We start from the raw sequence: 27,020 nt of genomic DNA, 5'->3' as shown, positions 1-27,020 counted from the left end.
CGCGCCGCCGCCGCCGGCAGCCCCAGAGCCCCGTGAGGGGCGCGGCGCTCCCCGGCCCCTCAGAGCAGAGCGGAGCGGAGAGGAGCGGCGCGCGCGCCCTTCCCGCCGCCGCCACGCGCGCGCCGCTGCAACGGCCGCGGCAGCAGCGCCGCGTGCCGGGGCGCGCTCACGTGACGGCTCTGGTTGGCTGGGACGCGCGCGCCCGCTCCGCGCTGGGCACGGCACAGAACGGCACGGCACAAAACAGGACGGCACGGCAGAGAGCAGCACAGAACAGAGCGGCACGGCAGAGAACGGCACGGCACAGCAGGGCGGGACGGACGGCACCGCACCCGAGACACCGCACCGCCCTCCGCACCCCGCCGAGCGTCACTTGTGTCCTGTCCCCAGGCAGTACCGCTCCGCCCTCAGGTGAGTGAGACGCTGCGGCCCCGGGGCGGGCGCGGGACGGGCAGACGCCGCTGCCGCCGGTCGCTGCCGCCGGTCGCTGTGGGTGACCCAGGGGGCCGGACGCCGTAGGAGCTGCGGGGGGAGGAAGGAGCGGCGGGCGGCTGGGGCACCGCGGGGCTGGGACCGGCGGGCCGGGGGCGCTCCCCGTTCCGGGCCAGCTACTGACAGGAACCCCCGGCTCCTGCTCCAGGACGGACTCCGCAGCTGCCCGCCTCGCTGTGATGTCCCGTTCCCTCGCCCTGATGTCCCGTTCCCTTCCGCGGTAAGGTCAGAAATGCTGACGGCTCGCTCGGGTGTCAGGCGGTCCTGTGCATCGCTCCCGAGCCGTTCCATACCGTTAGACGTGTGCGCTCATTCCCTGGTTTCCCACGGTGCACGCAGGGCGCTGGGTATTTATCACTACACCTGGCTTGACTTTTACGTGCTCTTGCAGAGGGCTTCTTTACAAAATTCATCTTGGCTAACTCCTGTTTGTGAAAACTAAATGGACAAAACTAAATTCTGTTTGTATTTCACTTTCTGGGTATGGATTTGGCACATTTGCCATAGAAATGAAACTTTCTTCTCGTGTAGAATCTCCAGGCACTTTCTGCATGCACTTTGTTTGAAAAGCAATTTGCTGAATTAACGTAGCATGCACAAAGATAACTTGAGTTGACATACTAGCAGCGTACCATCTATCTCGTGAGCAAAAATGGAATATTCCTGCCCTTAGGTTCCTTTTTAATCTTAAATTATTAATGGTTCTCTGCATAGCAAGAATGAAATTTGTAATTGGTACAGAGTGCAAATGCATGTAGAGAGCTGGATACAAGAGGAGCTGGTTATAAAAAAGGATGTGCCTCCCTAAAAACCTTGCATGAGAATGACGTTCAAGAGCTCTTTCTCTTGCTTACAGTTGTTGAGAACCTCTGGGGAGAAGTAGAAGGCCATACCTAGCCCAACTCTTCTGCAGCTCTTGGGAAAAAGGAATGACAAAAGGGAAAACCTTTTCCCTATTTGGGGAGCATAGGAAAGCTGAGCTTTAGTTACTTGCACTTTCGTTTAGCAGCTGTTTGACTGAGTTGTTGGGGGTGCTCTTAAGATAGGGCTAAGTGGCAGTCATAGTATCCCATCCTCTTTTAGAACCTGATTGTCACCTTCACACCCAATGTTGTCATTTGTACTTAGTTAAATGGAAATATTTGTATCACACTTCATCATGTTGTCTGGGTAATCAATACAGGAAAAAGTTCCTGTTTCTCCTAGAGATCCCAGAAAAAACATACAAAAACTGAAATAGAAAGGGCAAAACACTCGCATTTGCTATGTTACCAACAACATTAAAGGCTTGAATGTACGTTGAGAGGAAATGTTGGTTTAGGTATCAATGGGAAGTAACATTTCTACTGTCTGTTCAACCATGTAATGTAGAGCAAGTGAGGTGTGTCATAGTAAAGATTACAACAGTGAACTAAGGTTCTGCTCTTTCTTCTACGTAAATTTCTCCCAGTATTTGAACTTTTAAAGGCAGAAGTTTGAAGTGAGACCATATTAAGCAAGTCAGAAACAGAAAAAGCACTTTTCTTCCATGTAATCCCTCACAGTTTGTTGAAGAGACTTGGGGCAGATGTACTCTGAATTTCTGGTGTTACAGAAACTGAAACCAATGCACAGAGGTGACGGGCCAGTTAAAGGAAGCTTGTAAAAAAACTTGAGAGGATAAAATTCTGCAATATTGTTAGTTTAATAATAATAATAATAGAAATCCCCCACAAACCAAACAAAACAGGAGTGGGGCAAACACTGGATCAGCTAAGGCTTCTGAACAACACAAAGGTGAAGCTGAGGTGGATTTGAGGGAAAAACTGGGCTGTTTTCTTGAGTTTTCTGTAGTGTCAGTGTGTAAGAGGAGTGTCTTGTCCATCACATAAGAGGCTTTTAAACCAGATTAGACATGACTTGGCCACAAGGAGTCATCCAGGGAGCCCAGTGTTCCACCTGGCCTCCCTTGTGATCCTTCTGGGCCTGGTTTGCACTGCAAATGTTCCACTTGCCAACCTGCAGCAGGTGTTCCTGTTCCTCACCTGCCTATTTAAAAGAAATCCCCCACTTTGGAGAATTACATCATGCAAGTACATCCCTCAGTGAATTACTGTGTGTTCCAGCAGGTTTTAGTTTCCCTCAGCCCACGGTGACGTTGCTGTGTGTCCTGCACACACGGTGTGCTCGTTGCTGTGGGTGAGCACTAGCCTGGGTACTGCCTGGGTGCAGAGAGATGGGAGAGAGAGGGAAGAGCACTGCCACTGCCAGAGCTGGTGCTTTCTCTGCAGGCACACAGGGTGAGGGTCACAGCAAGGCAGCTCTCTCCTGAGCTGTGAGCTCCTCCAGACTCTGGGAAGGAAGGTGCATGTGAGGTTCAGCTGCTCTGTTCCTCTGAGTGCAGATCATCATCACAGAGAGAGATCTGCCTCCACTACCATGGTATGAGAGCTGTTTGTATTTTGGAGTTGTAATAGAGTAGAGCAATGCTAATTAAGAACTCAGCTATCTTCAAAACCACAAAGTGGAAGACTGAAGGGCAGGGGGATGAAGGCCATAAACTTTTATCTGTGAAGTGGAACTTTTAGGCTTGTGCTTTAGTAATGATGAAAATCAGGTTTAGCTACATTTCTATCTGCTTACATTCTTCAAACAACTGGTCTCACTTTACAGCATAACAATTTAAAAAATATCCCAGCAAGCAGGAGAGTCTTAATGTGGCCTTTAATAGGACAATAATGTAAATGATTAATGATTGATGAAGAAGAATTGTGAATGAGCTTGTGGAAGGGCTTTACATGTCTGTTTGAGATTAAGAAGGATCTTGATATATCCTTGGAGGTCATGTCTGTAGATTTTAATGAGGGTGAAGCAGAGAAAGGCTGTTAGAAGCAAATGAGATCTCAGTAAAATAAAAACATGAAAAGCTCTGGGTTTATGATCAGATAAACCAGATGCCCTTTTTTTAGTTTGGTTTTTTTGAAAAGAAATTTTCTGAAAGAAGCTGCAAGTAACTTCTAATCTGCCATCAATACTCAAGAAACAAGTAAACAGTTACAAGTGGTACAGTATCACATGAGGTATCTTTTTAAACAGTTTTAGAGCCCTGAGTATTAATTAATAATTAATAATTCGGGGAGCTGTTTAATTGTGGGTAAAGGCTGTTATTGTAGGGCTTACAAAGGGAGCTCTGTGGGCCTGCCTTGGAGGAAGTAAGGGTGAGCACAGCAGAAAAGACGGTGAGAAGATTCTCCACAGTAATAGCTGCATGAAACGTGGCAGTTCAGGAAGACTGATATGTCTTTGCCACTAAAATGCTCATTGATAAGTAGCAAAGGGAAGGACAGGACTCCTAGAGGACATAAGCATCTTCCCTCTAGCTCTAGTGTCAATTCTTGTGGCTTGTCTATTCCACAAAGGTGGAATAAAGTGTTACTTCACTTTCTGTTTGCTCTCTCTCTCGTGTTGTGCTGGGTGTCTACAGAACGTTGTAACTTCTGTGAGAAATTAACTTCAGTCCTAAATTCAGTTCTGAAATGATCCTCATAAGAAGGGAGAAGTGTCCAGTGGGCCACTACTCTGTTCATTTGAAGACTCTGCATTTCACTGCTGCTGTTCAAGCTGGCCTGAACCCCTGAAACCTACTTGTGCCCCCAAGCTTTGCTTTTGGGGCAGCATCTGAGGTGAAATCAATGTTATTCCCACCTTTGGTTCTTGGAAAACCTCCACCTTGCTCCTGGATGGGAACCAAGCCACAATAAAGTAGGCATTTACCAAACCAAATTAAGGACTTTTATAGTTAATTTCATTTGTTACCAAAAGGGGGAAGCAACACAGAATTCCCAGTTCATGTGTCATCAGGCTGTCAGCTCATATTTTAGAGTCTTGTCACCTTGAAGGTAGCCAAAAAATCCCTCCTCAGAGTCTGTTGCCTAAGAGAGAGGAGCTGGTTAACTGGGATACAGCAGTGTTAGCTTCTGACACCTAAGGTGGTTTGGGTTTTTTAAATCTAAATCCATAAGGAAATTATTCATGAAAAAGCTTCATTTGACAGAGTTGTGTCAATCTCCAATTATACCCAAAAGCTCATCAAGCTACCCATGATTTCTTCACTGCATTGGAGCAAAGAGTCTTTTAGTGAAGATACACAGTTTACCTGTTTGAAACTTCAGAAGACTCTTTTATTGACCAAGCAGGCCTGTTTTACAATATAAAATGCATGATAAAAGATGTTGTTGCTATTGCATGCATTGTAATTTTAGGTTGAAAATAGTAAAGTTTATTCTCTTTTTTTCCCTTCTTTCCTCCTTAGGAGTGCCACATTAAGAGAAAGACATGAAGCATTTTTAATGAAATTCTGCTTTTGATCAAGCTGCTAAAAATGGATGTGAACATTTTCTCCTGTGAGGTAAGTATTGACAGGGAGAAATAAAAAAAACCTTGAGTTGTTTCTCTTAGTGTTGCCTTTCACCACTGCTCTTCTGACCAGCAGCTTTTGGTCAAGTATTTTAGAGTTATAACATCTGTGTCTTGGCAAACTTTGTACCAAAAGTCTTAACTGAAAAATCCTACAAATAACAGTTTCATTCACAGGATTAGTCAGCTTTGTTCTGATATTCCAGCAGATAAAAACAAATGTTGGTGTTGCAGGGTTGGTAATGAGCAGCTTCTGCACAGAGTAGCTTTTGACCCAATGTCAGGCCTTTTTCCAAGCATCAAAGAAAGGGAAGCTGCAAAGTCTGATTTTCAAGAGTGAATTCTCACACAGACTAACTGCAGGTGCAGGAAATGAGTGAGATCCTGGGATGAGGGAAGAGTTTGCACCACAAACATGTAGGTACTTTTCCATGCATCCAGGCAGCTTTCTCAGTTCCTGCTCTAGGCAGCCTAGGGAAAAGTGGGGCTTTTGCCAGCCTGAGTTACAGTATATTTATATTGCTTTTGTCAAGTATCACAGCCAGATCTTCACAGTTCCTGCAGTAAGTATGTAAGTTAGTTAAACCAAATACATGTCCTTGATGTTGGATCATGGGAAAATTCAGGTTGTAAGGAACCTCTGGAGATCAGAGTCAAACCCTCTGCTCACAGTTTGGAGTCGTCAATGAAATTAGGTCATTTTCATCCACTGGCCTTCTCAGTCTGTTATATGTCAGAAGTATTAACAAAAGATGGATTTATAGCTTTCCATATGTATTAAATGTACATTATAATAGTGCAGGTAGGGACATAAGATGCTACTAAAATTTGTCAGAAGGGATAATGTTTTAATTAAGACAGGATTGCACAGGAATGGTCTATTTCTCTAAACAAAGGAGACAATAAATCTCTGATGTGTTGTTTTCTTGCAATTGCAAATGAAACCTCCACAGGTCAGCTAACACTGACCTAATGTCATGATGCCAGTATTTTCAAGATGGATTCCCTGCAAGAATTACCCCTTCCCAGGCATCTCTGGGGAATTGATTTATTTACTTCCTCCTGTAAGCAAAATTGCTTTCTCATAATAAAAGGAAGGGAAGTGAACATTGCTTATCCTGTCTGAAACATGTTACTGAAACATTTCCTCTGAAGTATAAATATTTGTTCATGGGAAAACACAGTGACAATGTGAATAAAAATAAACATCTTGTCAGGAAGCTTAGGGAGCAATCTCCCTCCTGGGCTCTAAAAGTAAACACAAACCAAGCATCTCTCCTCCCTCCATCATTGTGTACTACCAAGCAGAATATTCTGTGAGCCCTAGGAGTAGCTACTTCCACTGTTTTGGCCAGGGAGGATTATACAATGAAGGGGTTAATCTTGCCAGGAGAAAGACATTTTAGCATTCAGAGCCTCATAGGAGGGTCAATGAAGTGAAGAGACACTTGGTTTACTTTGGATTTATGCTTATCTCAATGTGCTTTGAATTGATCCCTCAAAATTGGTAATTTAATAGCTTTAATAGTTACATTAGTAATTTAATGAGCCCCTTTCAGGACATCATCAAAGACAAACATATACTATGTGAATAAAAATAGAAGTAATTTTACAGGCAATGCAGTTCCTGAAAGCCAATATACAGTATTACACATATGCAAGTTGTGATTGTCATGGTTTAACCCCAGCCAGAAGCTAAGTACCATGCAGCTGCTTGCTTGTGTACAAAAAGGTAAAACCCTTGGGTTAAGGACTGTTTAATAATTGAAATAAAATAGAATAATCATTTGAATTGGAAGGGAGAGAAAAGAAAGGGAGAGAAATAAAACCCCAGAAAAACAAGTGGTGCACATGTGCTGGCTGAGGCCCAGCCCAGCCCTGAGCAGCAATTGGTAGCTCCCAGTTGATTCCCCCAATTAATACACTGGGCATGACCTTTTAGGGTATGGAATGTCCCTTTGGGCAGTTTGGGTCACCTGTCCCGCCCTGCTCCCCCTCAGCTTCTGGTGTACCTGCTCACTGAAATGTCTCAGTTTGGAGTGAGCACTACCAAGCAACACCCACAACACCCGTGTGTCATCGGCATTCTCATAGTGAGTCCAAAACACAGCTCTGCACCAGCAAACAGGAGGAAAATTAACTCCAGTCCAGCTGAACCCAGGACAGTGATGCTGTGAATTATTTAATATGCATTGATTGATCTCATCATCAAAAAGTACCCATTGAGGGAAATGGCACACCCAAGAATCCAAATTTCTCTTTTCACCTCTGCTCCCAGTGTCAAGCCTTGCTTCCCAGACTGCTTTAAAATGAATTTCCGAGTAACATATATAGCTCATTTAGGTAAATTACAGAATAATATTCTCATAAACTTGCTGTTTCCACACCAGTTCCTGTTATTTCTCTGATTTGGTCTCACTTCTCAAAGTGAATATATCTGCAGGTCTGGAAAAAAGCTAACTTGTGGATGGGTATGTGCATGAATCAGAAAATGCTGCCTCTCTGGAAGGTGTGTATTTGTAGAGGTGTTATTTACTCCTTAATATCCCAGTCAACAGCTTATTTGCTTTTGGGCTTCTGTGTCACTTGAGGTATTATGAGACAAGTAGTAGTAAATTTAGCTGTCTGGGTAAAGAAGCTACTGCTCTTTCAGAGATTAGTGTCTTCACAGTCAGTGGAATAAAATAGCTACTGCCTCTACAGTGCAATCTGGCACTTGAATGTATCTGACAATTCAGAATGGTAAATACAAAGTTCTGGACTGTGCAAAGCCAGCTGAGGGGGATGTGTGTAACCTTCAGCAGAATTAAATTTATCAGAGGAAATTTTAAACTTTAAAACTGCTTGAACTAGTTCTTCTCAGACTTAAGACTGCTTATGACTAGAGATTAGAAACAAGGACTGCCTTGTGTGGGTGGTTCAGGTGTGAGAGGAAGGGCAGTGTTGCTGTTTGTTGCTTTTGATATTTGTAATTAAATTTATGTTCTCTAGCACTGTTTATCATACTGTTGAAACCCGTGTTCCTAACTTTATCATGGGATTTGCTGTGCTTTACATAAAGGAGAATGTTTTTTATAACACCTGTGCAGAATTAGGAACAATTTGTTACAATTAGGTGGGAAAGGAAGAAAGAAATGATGCAGTTCTGAAATGTCCATTAATTCAGGGAGATTAAGCATCAAGGTACCCAACATAAGAAATCAAAGCTGGGATATAAAATCAGTGCTGTTACATCAGAACGTTCTCTTGCCAGCTGGAATTACCTGTCTCTCACACCTCTGGAAGCAAGGGCCTAGCACCCTCAAAATGAGGATTTGCAGTAACAAAAACATGGTATGATACCAGTACCTGAGTTTTAGCTGCTTTTTGTTTTCAGCTGCTTTCTCAGTGGTAGAATTTGCTTCTGCATGGGCTCCTAGATGTGCTCAGCATGGGCAGGTGTCCCAATAATTGTCCTGAGCAACAGGTACAGTTTACACTTGAGGTGGATGCATGTATGGGGTAAATAAGATTAATACCTTTATAGTTCTCTTCCACTGTTACCCAGGAAAAGAACTTTTGCTTGACTTGGAAAAGACTTTAAAAAATTTTAAAATTAGAAAGTTACATGTCTTGCTACTTTGTTGAAAGAGGAAAAAAAACCCTTGCAGTAAAATATGTGATGCTTTGGCAATATGACTATCAGGCAATGAGTGGATGAGAAATTTCAAGGCACTAGAATATTTTTGATTTTGGTAAAGCTCCCTGAATGCCTGATTAGCTTCAAAACCATTGCTATTGCTGGTTCTAGCTTGTTTTTAATTTTACAAAGGTGTATTCTGTTCCTGACATATTTAAATGCTGCAGTTGTAAGTGTAATTGGAAGGTGATGTCTTTTACTCAGTACTTTGCAAATTACACAGTATACACACACTCCTTTAAGTTCTCTGATTTGTGCCTAATCTGTAGTTCAAACGTGTAACAGTGATACTTTTCAGGCAGATCCTGGAAGTAGTCCTACACCCTCTGTGAAAACTGCAAATATATGCAAGAAGTATGTGATTTCATGGTTGATAGCTTTTGAATGGTAGCATTTAAAAGAACAAAATCCTTCTTGGAAACTATTCCTAATAAACATAATTAGGGAAGTCTCATCAAGCAGCCTGTGGTGAAACATGCAAACTGTCTTTATTGCCTGCTGCTTAGACTTGGAATCACTCGTGCGTGTTTTCTTCTATGGATCACTTGTGTGCATTCTTCTGCAATTTCTGCAATTACCATTATCCTTCAGCTACACCATTTTGCTGGAATTTATAGGAAGTGTTTCAAGGAGTGAAAGATATCCATCAGAACCAACCCTGGTAATATTCTTTTTGCATATGGTTTATGGTCTTAACTCATTGCGGAAACAAAAAAAAAAAAAGGAACTAAATTTGTTCAGGCATATTGAAGTAAACCACTAAAATACATGAGTGGCATTTGGAAGAAATGCACAAGTAGGAACCTTGTGTTGATATAATTCAGTTTCACCCACTGAATTTGTTGTGTTGCAAAAATGCAGGCTTTGCAAGGCAGTCTTTGCTAGTGTAACTAAATCATGTCAGTAAACTGGTGTAAGGTGGTGGTAAGAGGCACAAGGTCTTACCTTCCTGGCAAAGCTTCCTCTTTCAAAAAAATGAGTGGTTCCAAGGTATAAAACACACAGAATATAACAAAGTTTGAATTTTGGTCTTGAATTCATAAAATCTCACAGTGTTGCTACTGTGCAGAACACACTGTTCAAAATAAATGAAGAACTGTACTGTAATCTTGAGAGGGTCTGTAATCCAAATAAGCACACTCTTTGAACAACCTAGTGAAAAAATAGTGAAGTTACAGGTGCATCATTCATTTCTGTTTTGTTTCAGCTGCTTTAGTTATCATCTTTCTAAGAGAGGCATGTAGCAACTGATTCTGTTGCTATTTTCTTCTTGAATTACTCCCCAAATTGAAGCCCAGAGGAGTCCCTGGAAGCTTTTCCTCAGCTCTTTCAGAAGGATTTATATCAGGCTCTTAAAACCATAACTGGGTCTTACTTTCATGTCTAGCTCACTATGGGACAGAGGTACAGAGGAGTAAGTTGTAGCTAATAAGGCTGTTTCTCTAAGATCAGTGATGATGAGATTAAGCTGCCTTTGATTCTTCTACTTAATCCTGCTCTGTTGGTTTGACAGCCTATAAAGATCAGAGTATGGCTGGTGGCTGCTGTTCTTGTATATAAGCAGTGATTCAGAGACCAATAACACTAGGCTTTGGCAACTGTGAAAAAGGTGACAAAATCCACTTTGTTTCTCTTCCCCTCACCCTACCCAACGTTTTCCAGTTTCTGTAACTAGAGATCTGTGTTCAAGACTTGTCCTCATCATCTCTTTATACCACCAATAGAAGGAATTCCAAGCAGGGGTGGCACATTGGTGCAGAGATCTCTATTTGTGTATTGCTCCTGTGGAATTTCTGACATCTTTAACCAATCTTTTAGCCTCTAAAATTTGGTCTGCATTTTGTAACCTCCTGTGTATAAATCTACTAGGCTTTTAGTAGGTGATTTATGCAATCCTCAAAAGGCAGGGAGAGCATTTATAATGCTTGGAAGAAAAAGGGCTGATCCATTTATATACGGTTTTTAAAGCTCAATAGCTTAGATCAAGAGTGAGAAGCAAAGACTGTGTATGTCATTGAAAACCTCCTGTAGTTGTAGTATAAAGATGTTTCAAGTCTCTTGAAACTCAGTTCTCAGAGACAAGTGAATTTTGACTGATCTATGTAGAGGAGAGATGGAGACTGACAGCTAGCCACAAGGTCAGACAGACAGACAGAAAATCTTCCCCAGCTGACTGTTTGCTATGACTCTTATTTCATTCCACAAAGGAGTTCTTTCCATTCCATTAACATCTGATTAGATGGCAGAAACATTTTAAGAAGCTCTGAACAGTTATGCAGATGCCAGCACTATTACTTCCAGATTCATTCCCTTGCCAAACAGCAAAATGACACAGTCAAGAAGAAGTCCTCCTACTAGTCAGTTTTTTCTATTTAAGGTGGGTTTTCTTTTTTTTGATGTGTTTTTATAAGTTGATTAAATCTTTTGTATCCATGTTGTAGTCCTGAGGAGCGAGAAGTGTGGAATATAACAAATACAAGCTGTTGCAAAATTGCTCCCATTAGAAGAGATTACACATGTGATACAAAACTCTGCCATAGAATCAATTCTTAAAACAGCCTCATCCTCTCTGGGTTGGGCGTGCAGTGAGCCATAACTCTGCCACTTCTTCCCTTGGGAGACTCTTATATAACCGCTCAGCTGTTTCACTTGCTGTTCTTCTTATTAAGCCAAAATTTTGTTTTGCTTAATTGTATCGTGATACACCTAACTTTGCAGATTGGAACTGTTCAAAGTGGATCCACTCCCTTTTAAGACCAGACGCTACAGTCTGTAGAAAGAGAAGGGTGGCAGCAAAGGCAGGTTATCAGAGTTTAAGGGGCCATCAGAGAGACTGTGACGGCACAGGTGAACAGGCTGGGACATACCTGGCTCGGCTGAGTCCCTTCCATCAGCAGGGACAGCCACATCCAGGGCTGCCTGAGGCTGAGAGCAGTGAGGAGGGTGAGGGCAGGGCTCATTCCCCTCTGCTGGGCACTTGTGAGGTGGCTGCTGAGACACTCTGCTCAGTTTTGGGCTTCACCCTTCCAAAGAGAGACTGACCAACCGAAGACAATGCTGATACAGTCTGATAACAGTGCCCTGAACCAAGGGCTGCTGATACTGTGGGGAAACTGAAACATGAGATATGCACAGTAACACTGAGCGAGCTTCTTATCTCGCCTGGAGAAGAGAAGGTTAAGAGGGCATCTCATTACTACCTCAGTCACAAGGGGGTATGGGGAAACCAGGTCTTCTCTGTGCAACAAAAGGACAAAAGGCAGCAGTCACAAGTAGCAGCAGGGAGGGTGTAAAGAAAAATTTTTCTCACTGTTGTAAAAAAAGCCATTTGCATAGCAAGTGGCTAAGCAATGGAACACATGGATTGGAGATTGTGGAGTGATTGTCATTAACCAGATCAAACTTTGAAGTTAGCTGTGCATTGAGGAGAAGGTTGGACTAGATGACCTCTGGAGGACTCTTCCCACCTAAATTTATTTTCTGTTTTGGAGTGAGGTGGAGAAAGTTAGGGTCTTGTAATTAACAAGATTAAATATGGAAGGAGGGAAATGCAAAAGCCAATATCCTACACATAATTAGATTGAAAACTAAAGCATTGTTGAAATATAACCCTCTGAAAAAAATGTAGACATTTAATTTTTATTCCAAATTATAAGTATTGGCATTTTCCTTCTGTAGATGGTTTCTTTCCTGTTTACTTGGCTGTTCAAAATACATGCTGATATTAAGCCTTCTATATCCCTTTTCTAGTGAAAAAGAATGGGGAAATATAATTCATAAGGCAAACCACTGGTGCTATCTATCATTCACAGAATGCTCTAACAAAATCTGGTGCACTGCAGGCTTCTTAAGCAATGATGGTCGTGCACTATATTTAGCAGTCAATGAAGAACTGAAAAAAACCCTAACAAATAAATGTATGGTGCTCTATGTTGGTGTCTAATGAAAACAGTGAAGGAAGGTATCATTGTGTGTGTTACATGTTGCCATCTCTGAGAATTAAGACAAATGTGGGATTGTAGAAAAGGGGATGCAACTGACCTAATCAATTTGCATAGCTGGCTGAGAGCAGATGTTGATGTCACTAAATAGAGACACCTTACGTCAAATGCAAACCAAAGAGAAGAACAGACTGGGTACAATGTGCAATAGTTTTGAAAAGAAAGCTAATTAGGAATGCATGAGCATTTGGCAAGGGTACATTGCAGCCCTGAATGCAAACCTTTTAATACAAAAATTGTATTGACAGGAAATGAGTTGAATTTTATTTCAATGTTTACAGAGTATATTCTTACATAGTTTTATTCAAGCCATTTGTTCTCTTTATGAACTTTTTTTTGGATAAAATCTAATGAAATATATTCTAAACCATTACAAAAGTAGTTAGAAATAATTTTGATCTACCCACGTCATTGAAGTCTCTAAGCCTAATTGTGGGGGAAAAGTAGACTACAATGACAGGAGCTGGTAATTCTGATGTTTTAATTCACATGCTGCCAGCTGGCTGAGACTACATGCAATGGGTGGATGGTGAAGTCCATGACTGAAGTACCACATTTCCTTATTTTGGTTGTACAACATTCACTCATGTTCTCTTTGTATTGTTGAAAGCAAATTTCATGGACTGAAGAGAGCACTTCTGTCCCTGTGGGATTGCCATATGCTATATGGAACCCATACAGGACAATTTGACTTACTTTGTTTTACTTAATTCCTTGTGCATTTAAATTATTTCCACTAACATTTTTTTAATCCAAACATGCTCCTAAAGTTTTCTAATATGAAAGGCCCTGCATTCAAGGGTAAGGGAGAGAGAGAAACTCTAGGACTATTTGATATATACTATTTGGTTTTGGGTTTGGACAGTCTCAGGCAGTCTCTGCAATGTCAGACCTGCCCTCTTTCAGTGAATGAGCTCAGGTCTGTAACTGTCCCTGCTGAGTGGTGTTGGTGTAGCTTGTCATGGGAAACTGCATTTATGCTTGGGTGTTGCAACCTAAAGCAGAAGGGAAATAATCTCAGTTGTCCTGAATTAAAAGCTTGAGTGGGTCCTCAGAGGGAGCAAAGAGCCACGTCACCACATTTTTACATTTTTTTTAAGCAGACTGTACCTAGATGTCTAATACAGGGAAGAGCCTCTTGCTTCCACATAGCCCTTGGTTCTGGGATGTAGACTTTCTCAGCATGCTGATAAACAGAAATGTAAAATCTAAACCCCAGAGTTACCATGCTTAGACTATCAATCCTCTGCAGATGCAGCAGACTTAGATTATGATGGGATGGTGAGAAGCGTAGGCTCCCCTTCCAGAAGAGTTTGTCAAAGAAGCTTAACCAAATGCTTGTAGTCCCTTCTTCCTGCACTTCCTGTTATCCTTGAGTGGTGTTTTTTCAACCTGTCTCCTCCTGAGCCTTTCTCTGGTGTCTCAGAAGTGCAGAGGATGGAAGGGCCTGAGGACACTGAGCTTCAGCATTTCTGAGCTGGTAGAAAGTTCCTTAAGGAGTTCTGCTAACACTGCAGGTTGGAGCAGCCTCTGGAATTAAACTGACTCACAAGATCCAGGAGTAGAAAGGTTATTTGTAAACTCAGTTACAGTCTATGCACAACTGATGCTCTCTCCTGATGTTTTTAAATCATCTGAGAAATATAGTCTCAAAACCAAAAGGTTAGTTTAGCCCCAGAGTAAAAAATAATACATTGGAGCATATGGGGATGTGGATTTACATTTGTGCTTTCAAATGCATTTATAATTTAGCAAAACTAAGATAATTCTAAGTAGAATTCTCCATGGGAGTGAATGCATTTTTAAATTATTATTTTAGTCCTTTTTTATCCAGTTGTTCTCTCAGTTGTGAGATAGTGTTTAAGGCACATAACTGAGCTGCAGTGACAGAGCTCGCTTGGCAGCCCATAAACATGTTTTGGAAAGCTGTATTGACTTGGCAAAAGCAGACTGTAGTTAAATGCTGCCATGGTCCAATGCCATGTCCTTTAGGATTGCTTGCAAAGACAGAGCTTATTCCCTTCTCCCCTTCCCTCTAGCTGTTATTCCTCCCTGAAAACAAACAAATGAAAATGAAAATGAAAAATCCAAGCTGGCTACCTGGAATACTTGAACACCCAAATGAGAAAAATTTTACCATTCATGTATTTTTAATGCTTATGCAAAGTCAGTGGGAATATTTGTGGTTTATTACTGTGCTTTCTTGTACCAAAGCCTAGAAACTGTCAGTTGCTCCACACCCTATTAGAGATGCATTCCAACCACTTCTCAATGTGTCAGTCAAGTTTATGGTCAAAACTAAACTGTTTGTTTTAAAAGTTTGGGAAAATGTAAATACGCTTCCCTACAGGATTATGTATCAGAGAACAGAGAATTTCTGGTTGTCCTGGCGTTTTATTTTATACTTTATTTTATACTAGAAAAGCTGAAATCTGAATTATGTAAGAAGTTTTACATTTGTGGTAGGAAAGCACTGAGTGGTAAAAATTGCTGTAGATGGTCATTAAAATAGATATGATGTAGTAGCATGTACCTATTTCCACAGCAGCAGAAGCCTTTATCACCCTTTGATGAAACAGGAAAAAAGAGAGAAACTTGAGACCTTTTCTTTATCCCCATCAAAAGCCATGCCCTCTTTCTTTTTCTCCCATTTTAACCACCTGACTAATCTTTGTCATTGCTGTATTTTGCTAAATTTACTATTGTGCACTAAAAATAACACTTTCTTCCTGTCCTCTTCCCCCCCATTTTTTTTTTTTTCTGTAGAAAAGCTCTGTAAAGAGCTGGGAATCAGATCTAAAGGTTTGTGGGTTTTTTATTGGCTTGGTTTGGAATTTTTTTTGAATTGCAGTCCAACACTTCTTGAGTGAGTATCATGGCAAGTCTGGTTGCTTTGTGTCAGTTTTCTCTGACATGATGCTAACTTACCTGTTCTCACATTAGCACTCACTGTTTGCAGCAGTGATAGTCTAGGTAGTTTTAATAGAGACATGGGTTCTAGCTCTGATTTTTCTCCAGGAAGTGATCATTTAGACTGTAGGAAAAAGGTACCAATAAGGTATTAAAAATTGACACACTGAAACAGTTTAGTAAAAGGAATGCCTTTTGTATAACACTGCTTTGCCCAACCTCCTGAATTGAGTGGGATGGACATGAAGTTTTTTTGTTTTCCTAAAATCTGTGTATCTGAGAGACAAGTGAATATATGGGGTTGTTGTTCTTGCACAGAATGAAAAATTTAACTCTCATTTGTGGAGAAGAAAAAATCCCATAGAACTTGAAACTTAAAAACCAGAAGGTAATCATACCACACATTTTAAATCTGTTTACTTTTATTTTTACTTTTTGTTGCCTGCATTATCAACTTGATATTTCTTTGCTTGTAAGTAGATGTCTGAGTGAGAGTTCTTTTAGTTTCTGATGCATTTGTTTTCGTCCATCAAAACTGTGCAAAGCTAGGAAAATAATATTTGCCATGATTCCTGTTGTTCTCTTGCCCCTAATAGGCTACTTTTATAGGAAGTTGCAAACTGTAATTTGTCCTGACATAGATGTACTCAACTGAAAATTGTTGCAGTCTGACCTGGTTAATGTAAGTTTGGCTTCTGGGTATTTGAAAAATGTAAGTAATTGACTATAACCAAGTGCATTTGGATACTGTTAACCTGTTACTGGTACAGATAACTGTTCTTGTAAGTGGGGTTTTAAACAACTTTATAATGTTTTCTAACAAATTATGGTTTTAATGCTACGAGACTGTGCAATGTGTGAGACCAGGTTGCTGTAAGAGAATATTTTTTGAATAGTGACTACTTTTTGAATAGTCACAGCTATGTCAAAAACTGTCCTTAGCTGTGCAATTGTGCCCATGCCACTTACTGGTTAGTGACAGTTTTGTTGATGTCAAGTGGTAAACACAGAGCCAGAGACTGCAATTTTAGCAGGGAGCCAGGTGTGTGGGTTGTAACACACAGGGCCTGGAGCTGCTTTCACTGCTGCTTTCAAGTCTAGATTGTCACTGTAAGACAAAGGGAGGTTGTGGTTTAATTGTGATGTGTGTATTTTACATGAAGGCTTCAAAAACTAGTGAGACTAGAGAGAAGTGATTTCAAAAGCTATCAGCAGCACCTGCAGTAAGAAACCACATACCCAACTTAGAGCATCATCCAGGGAGGCTTTCAGGACCTTTGCACTGTGACTGTATTAACAGTATTTACAGTGTATACGTATAAAGACGTGTGCTTGTGCGGGGTGTTGCTTTGATTTCAAGTTGTTTCGTGTCCGGGCTTTACCGTACGAGGCCATGGCAGAAAGCCTGAGCTGCGGGCAGGGGTGGGATGCGCCCGGTGATCCCCGCTGCGGGCATGGGGCAGGGGCAGGATGCGCCCGGTGATCCCGGCTGCGGGCCGTGGGGCAGGATGCTCCTTGCCGTCCCCGCTGCGGGCCGTGGGGCAGGGGCGGGATGCGCCCGGTGATCCTCGCTGCGGGCCGTGGGGCAGGGGCGGGATGCGCCCGGTGATCCCGGCTGCGGGCCGTGGGGCAGGGATGGGATGCGCCTGAGGATCCCCGCTGCGGGCCGTGGGGCAGGATGCTCCTTGCCGTCCCCGCTGCGGGCCGTGGGTCGCTCCGCCGGGCGGGATGCGGGGGCGGCTCCATCCTCCGCCCCTTTACGCGCGGCCGCGGTTTCATGAATGAAATCCAATCGCCGCGCTAAAAATAGACCGGGGGCTGGCACGTCACGGCTGCCGCCGCCCCAGGCAGCGCCGCAGGCCGGGCCGGGCCGGGCCGGTCGGGCGAGGGGAGCAGCACCGGGGGCGATGCCGCCTCCCCGCCGAGGCGCGGCGGCTCCGGGCGCGGCCCCGCCGCCGTGAGGAGCAGCGGGAAGGGGGCGCGGCGGCGGCCGCCACCCCTGCCGTACCCAGCCCGGCCGCCGGGCAGCCCGCCCTCCCGGGTAGGTGCCGCGTCGCCCGGGCGCGATCGGGCTCCGAGTGCCGGTGTGCGGGGCAGGGGCCGCCGGCGGGTCCGCAGGGGGCGGGTGGCGGCGCCCGCGCGTCCCGTTTGCCCGCAGGTGCTCTCCCGGCTCGTCGGGAGAGAGCAGGAGGTGGTGGCATCCTCCCCTCCTCCGAGGACAGAGAGGGCTGAGTCCTTGGTGAAGCAGGTCTGCCTGGTTTCCTTTTGCAGCGAGGCCACGAGGTGCAAGGCAAAAATAGACGGGTGTGATGTGCACGGGAAGCACAAACCTGGCGCTTGGTACCTCTGAGTGTCACTTAGTGAAAACCCGAGGGATATCTTCTTCCCTTCTTTTTCCCCTCCCCATTTTTTCCCCCTGCTTTGTCTGTGGAGGCTACTGTGAGCTGCTGTGACAACAGCAGGAGGCTGTTGAGGGCTCTTGTGGCACAGATTATCAGGTGTTTATGTCGGGACCTTTCTGTGGGCCATAGAAAGGGGCTGTAGAGACAAACAGTAGTAGACTTTTAGTCTGTGTAGTCTACCTTTAGTAGGTATTGTGGCATCTGACATCTAGAGCAAAGAGAAATCAGTCACTGGATGTACCGAGGCAGACTAGGTGGAGGAGTTGCCGTCTATTGGTCAAGACACTACTCTGAAGGCAACAATATACTTGTTTAAAAAATTATAATAATAAAAGAAAGCCCTTGAGGTTCTGCATATGGTCACAGCAAGAGCAAGGAAGTGATGCCAGAATAGTCTCAATGACTTTGTTCATCCTCAGTTTGTGTACTATTTCAGGACACACAGCTGACTTGAAGCCAAATGTTCAGCTTGAGCTGTAATAGCTTGAGCTCTACTGGAAGCTGAGGTGGAAATTAGCTTTTCCAGTGTGCTTAAGGGGAGTCCTTCAGCTGCTGGTCTTTCTAGGCAAAAATAATGCATGTGGGGAGAAACCCACCATTGATAGGATCATGCTGAAGAGTTGTCATGACTGCTCAGTGTAAGTAGTAATATTTCAGTACAGACTGTATTTCAGGATGAGTCGTCACACCCCATGGAAATGGAATGGCTTCATTTCTTTTCAGTATTTTTCTGAGGTCCTCTTCCATTAAGTTATGCTTTTCTTTCTGTGTTCTATGTTGCATTTGCACACCTGATTCTATGTCTCAGATATACAGTGCATCTACACACTATTAAAGAAAAAAAAAGTGATTTCAGTATTTCTACTAGGATTCTTTATCTAAGTGACATAATACTTAATGAGCATAAGATCTGGGACAGGCTCAGATACACAGAAGTATTTTTATCCAAGAAGAAATAAACATCAATTTTAGCTCTGGGAAGCTTTCTAAAACTCCTGCCCTTTTAAAACTCCAAGCTTCATAAATACTGTAAAGCATTAGGCTGAGAGGAAGAGCTGATCACTTGACCAGTAAATCCTGATGTTTGATTCTTTGTTAATACATTTTATTTGCTGGAAAAATACCGAAGTCCTTTATCCAGATGTTACCCTGTGCTGAAGGGGACGAAAGGAAAGAAGAGGAGAAGCAAAGGAGCAAACAGGTGTTTGACATGCTCCTCCCTTGCTCCCTTCCTTCCTGCCAGAAAAATATACAAACATTGTAGAGCAAAGTATGTGCTTGGGGAGGGGAAAAGGAAATGCTCAGGTGTCCTTGCTGCATGCAGCAGACTTGCAGAGCAGCTAAGAGACTGGGTGATTGTATCCCTGGATCACTGGTTGGGTTTCCATAAAAGAGCTCAAAACTTTCTGCTGAAGGAGTGAGTGGTGCATGAGCTATAATTGGTCACCTTCAGTGTGTGTGGTCATAGCTGGGCTCTTTGGCATTACAGACAGGTCATGAAATAAAAATGTGGATTCCCTTTGCCTCCCATCCAACACTATTCTACTCTTCTGTTTTCCTCTCCTTTCTGTCTCACATGAAACACAAGACAGCAATTTCTTCTTTTTAAATTATTTTTTTCTTTGCTCTGTGTGGCACTAGACATCACAAGTAAACCCTCCATCTCTGTGCCTCCTGCACTACTCCATTAATGTTGCTGGATTTGCATTTGAGACATAAGTGCAGAACTTGACCCATGATCTGAAAATAGCATTTACCTGAAGTCTGCCATCCTGAAATGTTTGCTGTTCCAGTGAGTGTTTAGGTCCTTGAGTGGGTTTTTCCTGCTGTCATTATGAGGTCTCGCTCTCCTTTGGTAGTTTCCTAGTGGTAATATTGTCTGGGAATGAATAAAAGCACATATTATGTCTTTCTAAGATCACTGATTAACAAAGAAGAGAATGCATGAGAAATGTTACATAAAGTTCAAAAAGCAAGAGCCTGATTCTATCTTTTGGAATGAGAACAAGTACAGAAAGTGAATTCAACAGCTCTCTGTGCTAGAAGGTCACCAGTGTCTCTGGAATATTCTGTGTTTGTAGCTCTAGTGAAGCTTGATAAACATTTTCTCTGCAGAAATGAAAAAAGTTGTGAGAATGCTTTATTTGGTGGTGATTGTTGTTATTCTTTCAGTACTGTTGAGAGATCTGCTTGGGAACAGCTACAGTGTCAGCACCTCTTTCATGTGTGTGTACAGTCACTAACAACCTCTGCTAAAGTAGCAGTAGTTTAATACTGCACAAGCATCTTCATTACATAAGAGTAAAATCAGGCATTTCATGGAGTTTATTATGATGAAACCTGGTACTGAGTGAGACTTTTCCAGGGACCCATCTCCCTTTAAGCTTTGAGTTTTACATGTTATCCCAGGTACTCTTGGGCACGACAGTCATTAAGGATTCAGCTGCAGCTTTACCCAGTTATGTTGATCCAAATACCAGAGAAGGAATCAGAGCACCTGATGCTCTAGCTACACTGATGCATCATGTGGTGCAGTAGCAGGGGATTTGTGAATGAAAATATTGGTGCTGAGGACCCAGTGTCCACACTGCGCACAGCTCAGGGGCAGGGGGCAGTACTTCAGACTGCCTTTGATCTGGTCCCATGGACTGAATGCTTGTCACTGGTGGGTGGCACACATTCCCTGTCAAAATTCAGTTTATGCACTCTGGCTGCACCTGATGTGAACCAAACCATGGAATATTTGCTTAAAAAAATGTATTCTTCAGCTGAATTAACATGCTGTTAGCAGTGCACCCTTATTCAGCTCTTACAGCATAATTTTCTGTTGCAGAAGGAGGACTGATCTGAGGATTTTATGGGTGGCTGCTTTAAAAAGTGCCAGCTGTTTGGTGATGGTTATCACCATCAATGGGTATTGTCCATTCTTCAGGTACTTGGTTCTCAGCCACTTTTATTCATATCAGCCACAGTTAATTTCAGTTTGTGATGATGTGACAGATTATGACCCACAGCAATGCCAGATCTTGGTCACTGCCTAGTCCCTTGTGTCTGCTGTGATTATCTCTGGTGAGTGGAATGAACAGTCAGTTGTAGCCAGGTATATCTGGAATCCTCACAAGATGCACAGGCAAAGCTGAAGTGCCAGCCTTAAATTGGTTATGTGCCAGCTGTAGGGATGTTCCCCCTTTCCAGGAATAGGTCCTCTATGGGCACTGTTTGCCACATCTCTGTGCACACCAAGAAAGGAGAAGCAAAAGGAGGCACAAGGGACTGCCATGTGTAGTAATCTCTGGAAAATTGGTAAAGGGAGGAGTGGCAGTGCTGCAGGCTCTGCCACCATGTAAAAATCTCATCCCAGACTCCCACACATGAGGTTTCTGAAATGGTTAAATGTCCTTCACCTGCCATATGGGTTAATTTCTAGGGCAGTGATCTCATCTCAGAGGATATCCCAAGGTATGTCACAGGTCAAAATAATATGTAAGCTGCTCAGTGTAATCAGCTTGTTGATTTCTGCCCTTCAGGTCTTCCTGAAGAACTTATCAGATACTTGACGTAGCTCAAGTCTAATGCTGAACTCTCATTTGGGTCTCTATTTGGTCTGATAGACTGAGTGTGTATAACACAAAAATAGGTCCTTGTGAGGTGCAATTTTTTTTTTTTTTTTGAGGAGGCTCAGAAGAATCTGTTATTGTACCTAAAATTGAATGTTTTCATTCTCAGCTATTGAGCTGTCTGCCCTCAGCAGAGGGCAGTCTGTTTTACACATTGTTATGGGGGAAGAATTTGTGTTTTACTAGTATCTCTGATTTTTGGGCATCTGAGGAAATGCTCATTCTTACTGATCAGAAGTTTTTGTGTCATCACAGAGGTAAGTTGGACTTGACAGAGGATCCTAATAATTAACAGATGTAAACAAATCTGGAGTCGTGCAGGCAGAGAAAGAGCAGAATGACAGGCATCTGACACAGCAAACCAGGAATTATTATTCCCTGCCTCTGCAATTTCTGTGAGGGTTGTGATGATGATTTTATTGAGAAGTTCCCTAGCAAACTTAGAGACATCTGCTCTGTCTTCAACTTTACATCGACATTAGGGGCTGCTCCTTTCATTTCTGGATGAAGCCATGGTCAATTTTTCCTCCCTTTAAAACTTGAGTGATAGAACTTGGGGATTATGGCAGCTGAATGGAAGCTTCTGAAAACTTCTGTCTTTACAAAGTAAGAGGCAGCATCCAGAAATGAATCTGATGCTTATTGATCAAAAGCTGACATGAAAGAAGCTGGTTCAGGCAAGCCAAATGGAGTCTCTCCTGATGACAGCCTCAGTGTTGAACTTCTCCAGCTGTATCAAATTTTAGCAGCATTCTGAGGGATTTATTTCTTTGTTGACACTGGCCCTAAGCTATCCCAGGACAGAAGAAAAAGGGTAGAACCAGGTTCTGCCAATGTGGAAGATGAAGGTATTTCTGTTGATCTGCACTCTTGTGGCCAGCAACAGCCAGAGTTATCTTATTTATCACCTTGTGCAGTGAAACATTTCCATCAGCTGCCCTTCTCTTCCTACCCATGGGAGAGCCCAGGATCTCACATTTGCCAGCAGGTCATCTTTAGAATATAAGGGTTTTTCTCCTTCCCCAGCCATTGGTATACCTGTTGTTTTCTTCTGCTGATGGACTAGGTAGGGCAAGTAGGTGATAAATTGCAGAGTTAATCTTGAATTCCTTCCTTTTGAGGTAGTCTCTTCAGTCTTTCCATGTAAACTGCCAGAACTTTAAATAATGGCAAAAGGGTAATGCTGCTTCATCCTGGACAAGAATCCAGCCTGATATGCATTGTGCCCACCTTTGTCCCCTGGTGGCCTAGTGATCTGATCCCACCTTGAGCCTTGCTACCCTTTGTCACCAGCTAGTTCTTTGATGCTGACCAGGAATAGTTTTCCTTTTGAAACTAGTGTCCCCTACAGGCCTCCTATGATTTAGTAAAATACTAATATTAATGTACACCTTGTAAAAAATGTTTTGTGATGCTCTTTCAACTGCTGGTAGTTTATCTGTTGCTTGATCCCATGTTGTGATTAACTTCACAAATATACTTGGTGGGGCCCTAAATGCATTGATTAAATTGAGGCAAACCACCAAAACAGCCTTCTGGCCCTTAACCTTTCCCCAAATCAGAGCTGTCTGTGAATTCTACACTCTTGCACAGGTGAACACTGAGTTCCCCCTGCTTTGTCCCCTGGCATATCTGTGTTAATCCACCAAAGATTCTGAAACACCACATGGTGGGTTTTATATTGAGAAGGAACATTTCACACACTTCTTCTGGCTCATGTGCTGCTTGGTCCCTGCCAGCGTGCTGGTGCCTTGGGATTCTGCACTGCAAGGTAGTGATTGCAGTGCCTGAAGGACTTGGCATTTTGTATCTCCTTTTCCAGTTTCCATGGTTGCAAGCAGTAATTTTGCAACTTGGGGATGGAGGCAAAAGTGTTGCACGGTCTTGTAAATTTTTTTATATTCTTTTTGACATGTTATTGCCTAATAGCTCTCTGAAAGAGTCACTGCAAAGCTATACTAAAAAATACATCTCCAGAATAGATTGAAATATGGAGGAGCTACAAATGCACTTCATATAGTTTCAGGGAAGTGTGTTTTTGGGGATAATTGTTGATTATCTTATTGCCTTACTGGTAGCCTTAGTTTTTCAGATAATTCTAATGCCCGCCATTCATATTAAGTCATGTTAGACTTTGGTGTCTCTTTCCATTATATTTCTTTAGTAAATTGGTGACATTTTAATTGTGGTTGGCACCCCCTTTGTTTGAAGGAGTTCCTGGTTTGCATGTTTGGTCAGATTACTTGACACAGGTTGAAATTATTAATTTTTTTTTCCATGGAATAGCTTGAAGTAAAACTCCATTGAGCAGGCAAGGTTCTTATGTGCTGTCATTCTGAGCTGTCATCTGAAGAGTTTGCTCTTAGCACAAGAGCTAAGTAAAATGCTTGCTTTGAGAGGTCCTGTAAGTGCACAGCTAAGAAGTGAATGGCTCCAGGATCACCCCATAATCACTGATTAATGTAGACACTCTTTGTGATTTGTTTGTGCTGAAGAGAAAAGGGTTGGATAATTAGCTACTGTTCTTTGAAAAAAAAAAAATCTTGGTTATGTTTTGTATATGCCAAGTGAGGATTTTAGACATCTGGACATTTGAAGTGGACATTTAGAGATCCACAAAGGTGAATTCCTGATCCTCCACAGGCAACTCGCTATTGGGTTTGGGTCTTCATCCACCTTGTTTCTAGCAGAGAAAAATGTAATCATAACGTTATATATAAGCTGCATTCTTAAAACAAGTTCATGGTTATGATCTGGTTATCTATTGTATATTAATACACCTACACTAATACAGAGAGTTAGAGGGACTCCATGTGTCTGTTGTGTTTAATCTGCGTACCAGTGGACTTGATAATCAGGTGATGTGCTTCTGCAGATCTTTTGGAAAATTTCTCCAGAAGGGGAGTGTTTCATTATTGAGGCTGACCAACTCACATGCTATGGCAACCACAACTGTTTTGTGGTGATTATAACAACAACTCATTTAGCAATGAGGAAAAACTAAATGAAAAACCAAGCACCCCACAATTGGAGGTGAGGCAACAAAAAAAGAAATTGGCAACCATAACCATCTGCAAGCTGTGGTTCAGAACAGTAGCCTTATATTTCTTTGGAAATAAATCAGCTTTATTGGGAATATTTAACTGCTAATCAAGTGAATGAATTAAATGGCTTTATGTTAGATCTTGAGTCTGCTCACATCTCCTGCTTTTTTGGCTGCCTCTGTCTTCTCTTCATCTGCAAACAATCACAGGTGACAATGTAAAAATAGAACATCCTAAGAGATTTTTGAGATCCTGTGTTATTCTTATGGGTATCTTTTTTTCATTTCCATCCATCTGCTCATCTTTCTTTAGAACTGGTTTAAGCAGCTGAATTTTGTGCTCCTTTCTTTTGGAAACGGTGATTTCTGATCAGACTTCTCTGGTAGGTTCTTTGCTGGCCTTTCTGTCTTTCTCTGGCTTTTTTGTCAGTGCCCTTTCTGAGACTGGTCACACTTCCAGTAACTTTCCTCATAGTTTTACCCTGCAATGTTTTGCTAGTAAACTGAGCTGTTTCTGGTTGTAGGTTGGTTTTAGCAAGTTTTTCGTTGATCTTAGAATGTTATGCCTTTATCTAAATCTTTATATATGCTGCTTTGTTCTTGTCTTACCAGTTCAGTTTCAGTTCCAGTTGGTCTTCCTGGATATTACCAGACTTTCAGAGCTCAAATCTAGTTGTCTTTTTTTTTTAATTCTAGTTTTGTAAATACATGTTCAGAATTTTTAATCAGTGTGATTATGTAATAGGTTTAGCACCAGCTTAACCTAGAGGCTACCTTAAAAAAACTAACTGTGGCAGTGTTCTTTAGATCTTGCATGTATTCCTGGCTTTAATCATTCCAGTAGCCAGAAGGCATCTGGCTACATTTGTAAGCATTTAATCAACTTGTTTTGCTAATTGTTTATACTGGAATTTGTTGTTAGCATCTGGTTTTACTTGAGGTGTCTAAATATCTGTCTGGGCTTCTGTCTGTCAGTCTCTTCAGGAGCTATTTCTGCTTTAATCCCTTCCTGAAAACTAGTGAACAATATTAAAATGGTCTGGATTTTTAACACATAGATACATTACAGATACTGGAGGATATTTAAGAACTTTCCTTAACATAGCCACAGAGCTCTACTTTTGTTTTTATTGCAAGTTTATTTTAATCTCTGTCCTGTGCAGTATTGAGTCATGCTAAAAATATCTTCATTAGATTGCCATTGATCTACAGCAGGGCATTCAGGCTGCCATGCTCTGTCTGAGTCCTGTGATAACTTTGCTTTAATTAAGTTATTAAGTATATTGGAAAATTAAAACCCTAGTAATTTTTAATTTTTTTTTCATGTGTTCCTTTTCTAGGATTCTCAGATAGTTGCATTGATTTATCTAGTTACTTTTCTTTAGATTTGCCTGTTAATTTTAAGCTGGCTTTGTTATCCTCTTGGAAATTTTTTAAGATTCCAGACTTTGTACTTAATACATATTTTGTGACTGACTGAAGCAGAACATTTTATGCAGAACTGCCATTTAAGAACTTTGGAAGAATTTTTAAATCAAATTGTTATATAATACAACAGCTAATCTGTGTAACAGCTTTTTAATGGAATATTGGGTTGGAAGAAAAATTGATTTGGCATCTCTGCTTGGTAGTTTAAAACCAACCAGACACACTGGCTAGCCATGCTCCTTCATTTTGCTTTCTAGCCTTGTAAACATTTCCACATTCCATCTGTGATGTCTAGTCCATGCATGAATAAAATATGAAGTAATTTAATACCCCCACATAATATGTCAAGGGAGTTGCTGTTTATTCTCAGACTTGAAACTTTTTAAGATCACGTGCTGAAAGCTCTCGGGGTTTTGCTACTCATTTGGGGCCCTGCCTATGAGGCCATGGTGTAGGGACATACCATGTTCTCTGTAGTGTGGAGACAAAAAAGAGGGGGTTTTTGTACTTTTACTCATATTGTGACTGAGGAGGAACAAGGAGTTAGCTCTGGGTTCTCTTCCTGAGTTTGGAATCACAGAGAGGGGACAGAGCCCGTGGCCATCCCAGGACGAGCCTCGTGGGAGCTTCCATCCAGCAGGCTGCTGGGGCTGGATCACAGAAGGGAACTGGGAGCCTTTGGAGTGCTCTACCTCCAGGGCAGTAACCTGTCAGGATGCAGGTCACAGGCCAGGTGAATGGATGGAGGCTGTCTCTAACATCTTTGTGTCCTCACCAGCCCAAACCCCGGTGCTGGAGTCATGAGACCCTGAGGGCTCACGTGTGCCCAACGCTCTGTGTGTGTTTGTGTGTGTGTTCAAAGAGTGTTCTCTGCTCTGCATCTGGCACATTGCAGAGCTCTGCTTGTGCAACCATGCACTTGGGACAGGATGCCAAGTGTCTGGGCTGTTTCAGTCCCGGGTAGGATAACTTCAAAATGTATTCTTATTTTGAGAGTCTGTGCTGCAGCATTTCCAGAAGCATTCAGTGTCTGTGGAAACATCAGTGTGACAT

At 42.4% G+C, this 27,020-nt stretch overlaps 1 protein-coding gene across 1 annotated transcript in view; it reads left to right on the top strand.

Annotated features, from left to right (window-relative positions):
• The first annotated feature begins 359 nt into the window (after nt 1-359).
• RHOBTB1 (Rho related BTB domain containing 1) overlaps nt 360-27,020 on the top strand; it is a 47,917-nt gene continuing 21,256 nt past the window's right edge. Inside the window, exons 1-2 of the mRNA XM_054276953.1 lie at nt 360-411; nt 4,784-4,879. The gene's annotated coding sequence lies outside the window, so the exon portion shown is untranslated. The remainder of the gene's footprint in view (nt 412-4,783; nt 4,880-27,020) is intronic.

The sequence above is a fragment of the Melozone crissalis genome, unplaced genomic scaffold, assembly GCF_028551555.1.
Source record: "Melozone crissalis strain CALT ecotype California unplaced genomic scaffold, PUWL_Pcris_2 ptg000019l_1, whole genome shotgun sequence".
Taxonomy (NCBI): Eukaryota; Metazoa; Chordata; class Aves; order Passeriformes; family Passerellidae; genus Melozone; species Melozone crissalis.
This window is presented reverse-complemented; position numbering and strand designations above follow the sequence as displayed.